Below are 13782 nucleotides of genomic sequence, written 5' to 3'. Positions count from 1 at the left end.
GAGAAAAACCAACCTTTCTCTCCCCAAGTGCACACAACGCCAGCCTGTAATTTATAAAAGATACGCGCCATGTGGCGGAGCACTAAAATAGAGTGATGAGTCCTTTCATCGGATTGTAAGCCATTAACAAAAGAAAACATCCCCTTTCAGGCTATAAAAAATGCCTATCTGGTGTGAACCTGCAAAATCACAGAGTCCCCCCCCCACCCCACCCTCCCCCGCCTGGACCCTTCACATTCATTATCACATTGAACTCAAAAGGAGTTCTAGAGAAAGAGTTACATTTGGGTGTTTATGAGTAATAGGGTGCAAATAAAATCCACACTGTGCTAAAATTGCATCCAGAGTATTTGGTGGTTGGAGCTCATTTTCTTTCTCTTTTCTCTTCTTCTTCTTCTTTTTTGTTTTTTGTTTGTTTGTTTGTTTTTTCTTTTTTTTTTTACCTTGTTTTGCATCGTGTTGCATGTTGAAATGTCATATTAATATAGTCATTATTACCCCTTTACTTTGGGGAACCCATGACGGGATTTTCCAATCAGCATTCAGGTCTGTGAAAGCTCAAGTCAGGAGGAATGTGGATGGTTTAAATCATTCTCTGTTTCAGTTTTCAAAAGGTCTTCAAAAATTAGTGTCTAGTGTAAAAGGTCAAAACATGGTTGGAAATCATTTCAGTGATTTATTGTCATCATTTTTTCTGGTGACTTTAATTCTAATTATTAAGACATTTTAATTTTATTCTTACATGCTGCACAGAATCTGAGATAAAATTTCAAACAGATTCTTTTTTGAGCAATATTTTAAGTAACCAATTATGCTGTAGGGTTTGTTCAGCCTTTTCTTGGAGTTTGGGCCATTAGAGACCTTTACTTTACAGAAATGAGCATCAAATTTAAACTTCATTTCCTCTAAATTGTTCAGCTTTAAAACTGTTATTCAGAACACTAAAACTGTGACCTATTTCTATCTCTGAGAATCTTTTAAGAGGCAGTTGGTACTCCATTTTTATTCACAATTCACTGAATAAATATTGATCATATAGGCAATTTGGGTCCAGGATCTTCAAATGGACACAGCTAATCACAAATCCCTCAGCCACGTGTCTGTCTCCATGCTGCAGAGGGGACGTAATTACGGTAACATCTCCAAATAGTTTATCTAGATTACAGCAAAGAATCTGCTAAGGGAACAAAATTTAAAAAGTAAAGGGAAAAGGGAAGGCGCCGCTTCAAAAAGCCATAATGAAATTAAAGCCAAAGCACTGAGTATCTGGTCAAAAAAGTCAAATTCCTTCAGAAAACCAGAGCCTGAATAAAGTCACGAGACACAGAACGAGCTCGCACAAAGGGGGTGATAGACATGGACGATCATTCACAGAAAAGGAAATTTAAATGTCGATAAATACATGAAAAAGCTGAGCCTCGTCAGCAGGGAAAGAAATGCAAGTTGTAGAAAATATCCAATCGAAGTTTACACATGTTCGAATGTAAACATTGTAACTGGGATAAGTTCATTTTAGCAAGGACACAGAGTCACAGGCTGAGATACAGAGCCCATCAACACATAGACTGGTACCCCCTTTTCCAGAGGACGACTTGATGTCACCATGATGTCTGACTAGAGAAAGTCACTTCCAAAAGCTGAGTCAGGGGAGAACAAATGACCATATCCAAGGGTTTTTACATTCTCTTCTCTGTTTTATGAATGCCCGGATTTTGAAACAAGTTAAATGTACATTGTTTTATGCTACCCCTATGAAATATCATGCAACCATTAAAAAGCTGATATAGATCTGTTTTCCATTAATATTTATCTATCCATCTATCTACATACGCATACACATACGCAATGTATTTTTCCACTCGTGTAAATACATATGGAATGTGAACATATGTGGGCTATATTATTCCTTGCCTATATATGTTCAAACACACACACAATGAGTGTGGAAGGATGCACCATCACCTCCCTCTGTAAGGTAGGTAGAACTTAAAAGGAAATTGTCAATTTCTGGGTTTTATTTTAGTTCCTAACAAGCATAATTTTTAGGGGAAAGAATGTAGTTATGAGTAGACTTTCCATGAAGAGCGTTCTGTATTTTTAGGACAACAGGTATTGAAGTTCTCATAACATCAGATGTTTTCTTTATCTTTTCTTCCCCCCCCCCTTCTGGATCCTTCTTTACTTTGTTGTCGTCTTCCTGAACCCTGTCTCTGACCTGCTGCTCGCCCTACCTTCTCTGTTATACTGACACTCCCCAGATTCTCTTTTTAATAGGACTTGTCCATTTAATAGGGGTTCATCCAGAAGGGATAAAATGATTCTATAATGATCTAGAATCTAACTTGGCACTTGCCCACAGCATTCTTGATATGATTGAGGAATAAGGAAAAAAACACATGTTCGTTTCCTAGAAGAGGCGTTTTTACATGGAGACAAAGCAGACTAGTCCCTGAACAGTGACCTTGCAGGAAGCTGGGGCTCTTGCCCTCTCCCACTGAATAACAAAACCTCTCTCTTCACCCTTAGGTTTCCAGCTTGGTCCTAGTAAGTGCTGAATAAATAGTTCACAGCAAACTCCAAGCAGTAAAGTAAACTTCACAGCATACATTATTCTCTTTACACTGACATCTAGCAGAGATGCGGTAACCTTTAAGAATTAAACCAGTGGATACCTTTCCCTGGCAAAGTGAAAGGCAAAACTCAATGATTTTCCTGGATAGGTCAGCATACAGCTGATCAACTTTTTATACAGAAATACTGAGGTATTTGAAGTTAAGTCTATTTAACAAATGATTCGGTTTGGTTTTGCCAAATGTCCGTAAATGACTTTTCTGTCTTCACTGCTTTACGTGGCTAGTGGCAAGTTCATACTCGTCTGAGGCCACAACATTTCAGGACCCCAAAATAAAAGAATCTAAAGGAAACTGATAGTTGGGAACTTCCTCTTCTTGGAACCATGGCCTAAAAAGTCCAACACCGTGAATGTTTGAAAAAACATATTCTGCCTTTTGTTGGCACACATATTAGAACACAAATAAAATTCCTTGAAATCAAAGCCTAATATTCTGGTTGATCAAAATATATGTGGCTTTTAAGATCTCATAAGAACAATGAAATTCTCTGTCCTCTTCCTTTTGTGGGACACACAGAATATGGTAAATTGTTCGAAAGATAAGATTAGATGGAAAGTTTTTTTGAAGACAGCTCTGATATGTGGCCTATACGTCTAATGAAGGAAAACGTAATACATATGAAATTGGATAAAAGGAAAATAGGTGGGATAAAGTTTTCTAAGACTACTCCTAGCTGACACAGGTATGCCATCCCAGGCTCCAACGTTCCATTGTAAAATAATAATATACGTATCTTAAGAATAGCGCTGTGAGGTGTTTTTTAGCGCTGTGTGCACAGGGACAAGGGAAATAATTTTCTTGGGATATAATGAAATGAATTTTGGATGTATCTGGAGGAAACAGGATTCTTTACCTGCCTTTCTTATCAATTATTTTTTAAATAAATTACTTTTTTTAAAAAAAAGAGTTTTCAAAATTATGGGTGTTATTCTTAAGAAAGTATGCATGCATCTTGTCATTTTCCCTTCTCCAGCAAAGTACTATTCCAGAGACGGAACATCCAAATGGGATAGTGCCATGAGAAAAAAATGCTGGATGGGGCAGGTGAATTTTGTCCATTGTCTGCTTCCTCTAAGAGCTGCCTTTTATTCGTGGCTGGGGCACCAGAAAGTGGGAGCAGTGACTGAATACTTACTGCCTTGGAAATAGGAAAATCTGACCACTTTCCACCCACAGCGTTGTGGATGGCCACTTCACATTAGCAGGTGTCCTATTTCCGGAAAAGATGCACAGAATTTATGCCAGGATACCGAATGCACAATTATGAGAAACCATTATGCGTTGTTATTTTTTCATTATTACTGTGGTTCAGATCATATCAAAGGAGAAAGAGCTTGAACTTTTTTTCTTTTTTCAAGGATAAACTTCAGGGCATTTGTCGATGAGATTTCGCCTGCAGTATTTGTGGAGAGAATCATGAGACTTTTGGAAAAACTGTCTGGGCAGAGTGTGGCAACTTTGGCTGTAGCCTCCTCACAGAGCTTTCTTATCTCTCTCTCTCTCTTTCTTTCTTTTTTTTTTTTTAAATTTTCTCCCCACAACAGTAATAAAAAGCAACCCATGGGAGGGACTCCAAGTCTTCAGTGCAACCTTGTGCAGAGTGAATATTCATGGGCCACGAATAATAAATTTGGAGATGGGCAAGCAAAGGCCCATTTAGGCTTCCTTTTTGTGCCTCTCAGCCCCTGGCCCGCAGAACCGCGGAGTTGACTCTGCCACTTTTAGGGAACAAAGTGTCCCCAGCACTACCTCTCCTGCCTCTATTCAAACCTCATCGGAGAACTCCTGAAATGAATCTGTCACTCAGGGCTGCTTGGGGACCTGTCACCACAACATTGAGCCTTTTCATTTTGATGGGTCAGCCTTGCAATCCCCTTGAAAGAGAAGTCCGTGCCACCGTGGTTTCTCTTTCCACAGGAATTCTGAATTCTAATGAAACTCCAAACCGCTCAATAAAGGCAGGGGCACGAGGAAGTAATCCAACGCAGATCTGAGTGAAATTTGTATTTTATCTTTTTTTTTTCCCCCCAGCCTATTATTCTAATCGCTTAGGTGGTTCACAAAGGGTTGCCTCGCAGTTCAGGCGCAAGAGGAATGAGGTGTCCTTTGTCCGGATGCTACCCTGAGATTAGGTAGCAGCTCTCTGAAAATGAAAGGCCATGGCTCAAATTTCCTCGGGTAAATATCCATCCGCCTATTGTAGCTGGCACCTACGCGGCTGCGGAGAAATTCACGGGAACATGATTTGGGGGGTATTTTTTTTTTTTGCACACCCATGAAACTGTCCTTCCAAAAACCTCCTGTGAACGTCTTGCCGCAAAATGAAGAGAATAGCACGGCTACTCCCTATTTGTGATCAGCAAGTGTCTCGGTATTTTATCGGGATGACATCATGCAAATGCTTGTGTACACCATGCTCTTTCAATCGTGTTCACGTTTGGGGGATACTTAGGTGGAGTGCCACACACTGCTCAACCACTGTCTTTTCTTTTTTTGGAAAATAATTGATCAAACTTCCGCAAGGAAGGCATTGAGGTGACTGCCCACTGAACTCTATTTCTTAGTCTATTTTTAGAGTATGCTCTAGAATGATATGTGTTCCTTCAGGTGCAAAGGCAATTCTCTCGAAAGTTCACCAGTGAATTTTGTACCCCTTCCCACTGGATTACATACAGCATGTGCTGTGTTCCTGGGTCATTTAAAAAGAGACAATGGATGAGAAAGAGAGAGAGAGGCAGAGAGGAGGGAGGGAGGGAGAGCAGTGTACATTACATGTTTACTGGAAATCGATATACTATACTAAATTTGACTGCATTGTCAAACCCCAACTAACCTTTGTTTTATCATGTCGCCGTCACAACGAGCTAAGAGGCACTGTTTAAAATGTTACCAGGTCCTTCCCACCCTTACAACTCCACAATCATATTTGTGTTACTCGAAACCTAAGAGTTACCAATCCATATTGCCTGCCTTCACCATATCACATCACCCTAAATACATCGCCTGCCGGTATGCTAACTGTCCAAGAACATCTGCTAGAACTCCAGGTGCTTCAGAATCCAGACCTTAGCTGTAATTTTTCCCACCGCGGTCGATACAGAGAATGCAACAGACCATTGCATAGTAATCAATTCCTCCCACACCCAACTTTTTTGCTTTGGGCATGTGTTAAGAGGAATATTTGCAGAAAAAAGAAATAGCACCAGTATTAAATCACAATTTCTCTAATAGCTGTTCCATGATGCATTTTATTATTTATGCATGTACTACTAGGAACCAGTGAAATAGCTTTTAAAAATAATCATCGTTTACCCTATACAGGAGGGAGATAAAGAAGGAAGAGAATAGTAGAATGAACTCCAAACCTGGGATGATCTCAACTATAAATCTCCATTTGGCATCAGACTGATTTACACCATCAATTTAAGCTTCACTTGTATTTATAGTTAATTATTTTTCCTTTCTGCTTTTCTTTTCTATTAAGTGCTAAATGGTTATATAAATGGGGTGTGTGTGTGTGTGTGTGTGTACATATATATAGATATATTTTGTATATATGTATATGTATGTATATTTTGTATATATATGCATATGTTTATATATACATTTATATATATTTTTATATTTATATGTATATTTATATATACACACACACATATACACATACTCACATACACAGAATGTATCCCCTTTGTCTTGATTCAGGTTAAATGACGTATCAACTGTCTACACACACACACACACACACACATACACACACAGAGTCACACACACACTAAGGCCTGGGGAGAACTTTAAATATTGCAGAACTTTCCAAACTATCTGGAATAATAGAGAAGTTTCTTTCTAAAACTGCAGAAGCCGCTTTATTTTTGTTCTTTTGTGGTATTTTCTAAATACAAACTATAAGCATATAGTGGGGAAGTTTGTGTTAGAAGTTCGTTATTTAATTTGTTGTGGCTCAAGAGGAGAGCTAGAATGTCCACACCTCTGAGTGTCCTCTCAAACTCCGAGAGAGAGAAACTAGGAGCTGTGCTTTGTTCATTTAGGGATAAATGACCAAGTTTGAAAGCTAAGTCGTGGAACGTGACTAGCAATGACCAGCTGACTGGAACTCAAAGCCCGATTGTGCTCTTAGATCTTTCCCCTTCTTCAGTCTGGAGGCAAAATAAAGTGTCCGCAGTAATTCTTATTTCTTGCAGCACAAAAGATGGAAAAATTGTACTCTGATACAAGCCAAAGGGGGGGAAAAAAAGGCAGTTTACTGGAAACATTGACCAATTACATCTGTGTTTATGTGTGCAGAAAAGTGCGTCAGCAACTCAACATTCACTGTTTGTTGAGAAAAGTCTTTGTCTTCCACCTGGGAATTCACTTCTGAAGCTTTAAAAACATTTCAAATGCAGAGAAACATTGCCATTTACTGACGCAAAGTTATAGCAGTTCACAAAACAAAATTAGCATATATTAACCATGCAAATGTACAACGATATTTGTGCTCGGTTAGGGGATTTCTTCAAATCAATATTTTAGTGGACAGTTGCTTAATACAAACGGGCCTGAAGCAGACTTTCAGAGAACCGGCTTGAATCTGACAAACCCACTTGCTTCTAGATGTTTCCATTTGAGCACAGAATGGAAGTGACTTGTCCGCTCCTCCTAACCATCATTTTTGTTTCTCCAATCAAGTTGGCCTTCCAGATGAGCTTTGGGGTCAGCAAAACCTGAATCTGTGTTTGAATTTCACTCACAATACTAGTCTAAGTCATTTTCTTCTATAGGAACAAGGTCAGGGTTTTGGAAAATGTCTCCTGCAATGAATGCATTGAGGAACTAATACATCTGCCCCACCTTGGGGTATGGAGAAGCCTGTGCTGCCTGTGAAGGGCATGTCATTACCTGATCAGTTTTGCCCTCTCCACTTTTTCTCCCTTTGGTAAGTCAGTCAAAATTCCTGTGAGTTTTGACGGTGTTCCAACCAGAGGCTGGAATTCCTGGCAACCACACAACCCCGTGTTATACACACCACACCTTGACAAGAAGTTCTCCTGGGGATGCTCCTCCCCACACACCCTAAGGATCCAGCAACTGTAACTCTGTTTCTTCACTCATGAAAGAAAATAAAACACCCCAATCTCCTGCCTGATGTACCCCCTCGTCAGAAGAAACAAGAAGGTCCTTGGAAAGTGTTTCAAAGCTCGAGGCTGAAGACGCCATGAAAGTAAACAGTAATTTTATTAATTGCCTCAAAATAGAAAATGTTGAGTTTAAATCCATGCTACTTTCTTCGGAGTAAACACTAAATATAACAGCCAAAGCGATATGGATAAAATTAACTTGCAGTTGCTTTTCAAGCTGGTGAGATACAATTAAAAATGGGAGATATTGCCAAATCTCATTTACTGCTTTCTTTCTTGTGAATAATATCTGTACATTCAGGTCTTCATTATACTTCTCAATGGCATAGGAATCCCACTGCATCTGTTTATTCTTGATTTTTATCAATGGAAAAAAAGATTGTGAAGTTCCCATTGCAACGTTAAGTACCACAATCACACTTCCCAAGCTTTGCTACAGCAACCAGGAGCTCCAACATGGTCCTCCACCTCCCCTCCCCGACATCCGTGTGTGTGCACGTGCACGCACAGGAGGGTATGTGCGTGTGCGAGTCTGTCTTACTCTCAGCCTATAGTGTGCGAAATGGCTGTTACTGACTGCTCACAGTATGCTAAACAGCACTGAATGGGTTAATTGGCATTTTAAAAAAGGTAATTGTAAAGTGTAACCTGCAGGGTTATCGCCAGAATTGGGAGGTGGACTGTAGGTCTCCCACCCACTGGAGACTCTTACATCTTGAAGAGCAGAATGAAGACAAAAGCAATGTTACTGCTGTTTCTTGATTTCCCCTTTCAGCCCCAAATGCTAACCCCCAACACTCTCTTTTGAATTTACTGTAGCAAGCCAGTAGTTACAGAAGAGTAGTATGTGCTCTGTCCTGACTATAGAATTACCTTGGGATTTGATTGTAGCATAAATATGCAGTAAATCATTATATGTGTGTAGTCTTCTTTTTTGATAATCATGCATAATGTATATATACATGGGATTTGTTTGGGAAAGAACTACAAAATGACTGGAGTCACAAAGAGACCAGTGTATTTTAAGACATTTCCATGACTTTGAGGGTAGAATCTACAATTTTTAGATAGGGTTTTTAAACAGGTAATTGTGAAGCACACCTAAATGCCCATTACCTCCGAGCATGATTACCACGGGATGGAGGGACAGCCACGGCAGGTGGTAGTCCCCAGCGCCCAACCTAGCCACTTGGTTTAACTTTGAAGAGGAAGCTTTCATTCTGGTAGTTAGAACACCTTCTATTATACTTGAGAAAAAGAAAAGGAACTATCGAAAGGGGATTTCCAACCGCTATGGCAATGCAAAGGGCAAATCATAGTCTACGTTCTATTGGGATTAAATGTGCCTTTGCCCAGATGCATACACTTCTGCAAAAATGCCCACATACACACTCCACTCTGAGCGCCACAAGGTTAGGGACCGTGTCTTACTCCTCTCCCTATCCCTCGCGGTGCTCTGCACAGTGCTGTAAACAGAACAGGTGTCCCACGAACATTGTCAAATTCAGTAGCCAAGGAGGGACGGGGGAAATAGGTGGAGGAAGTTAAGAGAACTCGCATCTTGACGAGCACTGAGCCGTATATAGAACTGTTCAATCATCATACTGTACACTGGAAGCCAATGTAATGATGCATGTTAACGACATTAGAGTTAAAATTTAAAAAATAAATACAATATAACAAAAACCAAAACGGGGTCATTTATTTAAAATATCATACAGGATTATGAACACTGGCCACACCAGAACAGGCTAGAATTCAGGCAGCCCGACTATGAAAAACCAAAACCCAAAACACCTCAGTAATCTCAACTCTAGAGAAGGAAAGGAAGTACATAGGAAGAATGTCTTTTCTTTGGATAATAGTTTTCTCTCAGGAGCCTATTCCTCCTTGATGAAGAAGAAGGGGTCATTATAAAGGTAGATAACCCTCTCAGACACGTGATGGATCTTTGCTATGAAAGAGGAGACAGTATCATTCTACCCTCCCGCCCGGCACACACACCTGCTCCTTATGCACACACATCCCGTTCAATTATTCGATCTGCTCTTTGCCCGCCAGCCTGACCCTAAGATTCTTGGCTTGAGAACAGCTCATCATCCTAAGCATTGCTTGAGTAGGAAAGTCAGAATCGTGGCATCATAGAAGCACCGCCAAGTGGTCTGGCATTCAGAACCCGGAAGTTTGGGCAGTGCACCCACGCACGCAGTCACGCACGCACGCACGCACGCACGCACACGTCACCCCGCTTAGAGACTCTGACTTGGCTTCCCCGCTCTGCAGCATCCTGCAACAGAACAGGAATCCATACCAGCTCCAGAATTCTCCCCTGCGGGCAGCTTCCGGCCTCAGAGAAACAAAGTAGGGGGGATTGCGAAGGATCAGCACCTCTTCTGGGGCGAACAGAAGGGTGAGCAGAACAGTATTTATCCTGGACTATGAAAATTGTTCTTTTTTATCTCACCTCCTTGCTATTGATAAAGGAAATCTCAGTGAATACTCAGTTGGTGTAAATAGCACCCATGTACCGTGACTTTAATAACGTGGGATAATTTCATTTCATCTATTTCATATCCATAGCCAATATTACGAGAATAAACAGTTACATTTTTTTTTTTTTTTTTTTTTTTTTTTTTTTAGGGGGGGTCTGGTGTAGATTTATCTGCTCCTTCCCTCCATGGAAATTCATCAGCGAGCACTGCCTTACGTCCCTCTCACAGGTATGCATAAATGGTTTCCAGTGGAATTCTACTGTCAGCCTTCAGTAACACGTGGACTGCTGCTCCCCCTTTTGCCTTCTGCATCTTTACTTACTTGTGCCCAGGCCCTAATGCAGTATAATTGAAACAATTTTATTGTCTGGAGCTACTCATTCTAATGTTTCAATGACAGAAAATACTGGTCAATTTGACAAGTTAATATCACTGCAGTGGTCATTTGAACTCCTTTAAGCCATTGGGTGCTAAAATTGCTTGTCACCTCCTTTCACCTGCAAACAGAATTCAACCAGTATGTAAGGTTGGGGGTAGTGGGGGGCAGGACGGAGGTGGAGAAAGTTTTTCCCTGAAAAGCTGCTCTTTCAGGAGCAATTGCAAGTTTTGACCATTGGTAGGACACTGCCCCTTTTTTCCCTCTCCGAACCAACACTTGACTCCCCCGTTTACTATCTTGATGTAAAGCCCCTAAACTTCGTGCCTGGTCTCATATGCTAAAGACTTGACCCAGCCTCCTGTCTCCTCTTTCCAAATAAATGCAACACTGTCCTTAAAACTACTGACTTAGTCACTAGGGGATCACATAAGGTGAATCATTATTTGGGACGGCATTAAAGATCGTTCTCAAATTTCAATGCCCAGGGTTTCTTTCCCAGGAGCCGCAGACAACGGTGGTTCTGAACTTCTTATCATCCCAAACCAACTCAGACAACAAGATTTCCACAGTAACTGCTTTGCAGGTAAGCCATGAAAAATTAGAATTGCGCCCCCCATTTCTGAGCCATTGCCAAGTGACCTTAGAAAGATTACTTTAAAGAGAATGTGTTAAGTTTACATAAAACAACAACAACAACAACAAACCCTAAATAGCTTTAAACTAAGTAGATTAGGGGTTTATTTTGTCTATATAGGGTTTGGATTGCATCGTGAGACTCCATGTCACTATTTTTCCAAGAAAATCTTGATTCTAATGACATTCAGGAGGACCTGACCCACGTATGTCGATTTCTCCTTACAGCAGCAAAGGCATTCTCTAGGATTTGGGGTATGATTCCTTCTTGAAAGGAATATCTCATTCTCTCCTGCGGGAGTTGAGTTGAACTTTGCTTCTTTACCTGGCTGGGACCTGGTCATCTAAGTACACACTGTCTCTAGGTCTAGGCTAATAGGACCAACACGTCTACCGTGACTCCTTCCATCTTCCATCTCCCAAGAGCAGGGCCTTGCTGGTGCTGGCCATGGTTTGGCACTTTGTTTTAATGTCATCATTTTGGTTTTGAAAGAGACACACTCCTTTGCATCGGAAGAGGACCTCTCTTGGTGGTATCAACACATGGGCTTCTGCCCCCTTAGGACAAAAGTATGCAACTAATTTATGAAAAACGTAGTATTTAAATCAAAAAGTCAAAACAATGCTTAGCACTCTCTCTCTCTCTATATATATGTATACATATATAAAATATCTATTAAATCTATTATATCTGATATTATATATTTATGGCCATTATCTATCTATCTATCTATCTATCTATCTATACATATTATATATATATTTTTCTGGACCTCCAATGTTGTCCCGAAAAAACAAAACCCAGTTTACAGGTGTACAAAAAAGTAAGTGAAATATTTATCACTCCTACCTCACCCCAGGATAGTTGCAATAGAGTCTGGTGGGATAGATGTTACAGAAGATGCATTTTAAGATTTCCAATTAAAAGCAATTTCAGGAGACTCATGTTGTTCAGAGAATGATAGTGTCTGGGGCTGGACCTCTTTCACTTTATTTATTTTTTATTTTTTATTTTTTTGCTTTTTCTTAGTGCTCAGACCTTCAACATGGGAGCAGAGATGCCAAAGCTTGTTCCCTCAAAACAGAAGGTGTCCTAATTATTAAAAGGAATGGCCTTCCTGCCTGTGATGATCTGTCTATTTGTGTATAAAATCCTACAACTGTGAAAGGCCTCGTGCACCGCAAAAGGGAAAGGGGGGAGAGAAAAGAAAAAAAAAAAAATCAAAGTGCTCAGTCAAGATACATCAGAGAGATTACACAAGAAGAGAAGCATAGTTTTCGAGCCCCCAGAATTCTTGACCAAAGAAGTAGTTAGTCCCAGGTCTACATCAAAAGAAAGCGGCATTCTGTGTCATTGCTAAGACATTTCTGTGATGTTTTGCCCTTAGTCTCGGAGGAATCAAAAGTCACATTAAAAAAAAGGGCGGGGGGGGGGGGAATAGACTATCCCTTTAAAATTAGATCATCGCTCTGTATTAATATGCAGAATGAGTTGTCAATTGACCGAGCAACAAATGTACTTCCTCATATCCTCATTTTCACTTCTATCTATGAATATTTTAAAACCCTAATGTGTGCCTGGCCATTTGGGTTTTAAGCGAAGACTTATCACAGTGTAAAACCCTTCATTTTTATCCCTTAGCGGAGGGCTTCTTTTTCCTTTTTCCAGGGTGTCATTAAAAATCTGATGCCAAGAGCCGGGACTTGGCAAGGTTTGCAATATAATTTGCAATCTGCAGTGTTTGCTGGCTAGCCCCCACCTGCCCCCCCCCTCTTTTTTTTTTTTTCCCCCTTACCAGCCTGCCCGCTAGAGTCAATAGGGGGCATCGCTCATCTGTCTAAAAGAAAAATAGCAGCATACTAATTAGAATTCTATTTGCCAGAAGCCTCGGAGTTGCTGTGCTTATAGATTTCAAGCTTCTTTTGTTTGAATTAAATTGCCAACTTTTTTTTTTTCTTCCTTCTTTGCAGTAGCATGAGAGAGCGGGTGCCTTATTTGATTGAAGGGGGGTGGGGGTATGGGGAGGTTGTACACGGGAAGAGTCTGGGCTATGGAAATGCTGGGGAAATGTCAGGGTTGTGTTTAAAAATGCCTGGTATGCTTTTCAGGGGCTGACTCCTGTCTTTCGCAGAGTTGTTTTGGGGGAACTGGTGGGAAGGTGGAGAAGTTCAAAGGGCAGAGGCTAGCTCTCCAGTAGAGGGCCCCGGCCCGCGCCCCTAGCCCGATGCTGAAATTCTGGGAGAGCTGACACACTTTCACCCCATGCAAAGCCAGATGGTTCGTGCTCGGGTAAGAACCTTGGGGTGGGATCACAAAGCTGTTTCCTAATCGAATACAGTCTCTCTCGCCTGTGAGATATTCCTCCCAAAAGTGGGGGGATGGGGGCCACAAGACCAAGATGCAAAGAAAGAACCATATTTAATATTGGCCTTTTTATGACCCTTTAATGAAGTTCTTATGGCCCTTTATTAAAACATCAACATTTCCCATGAAGAATTCGAAAATA

At 40.7% G+C, this 13782-nt stretch overlaps 1 long non-coding RNA gene across 1 annotated transcript; it reads left to right on the top strand.

Moving 5' to 3' along the window:
* Window positions 1-10041: 10041 nt before the first annotated feature.
* Window positions 10042-13262, top strand: LOC125105075 (uncharacterized). Its single transcript, XR_007128804.1, has 4 exons — window positions 10042-10181; window positions 10412-10491; window positions 11128-11225; window positions 12306-13262. It is a non-coding gene; the product is annotated as an uncharacterized LOC125105075 (long non-coding RNA).
* The last annotated feature ends 520 nt before the right edge of the window (window positions 13263-13782 follow it).

The sequence above is a fragment of the Lutra lutra genome, chromosome 7, assembly GCF_902655055.1.
Source record: "Lutra lutra chromosome 7, mLutLut1.2, whole genome shotgun sequence".
NCBI classification, from domain to species: domain Eukaryota; kingdom Metazoa; phylum Chordata; class Mammalia; order Carnivora; family Mustelidae; genus Lutra; species Lutra lutra.
This window is presented reverse-complemented; position numbering and strand designations above follow the sequence as displayed.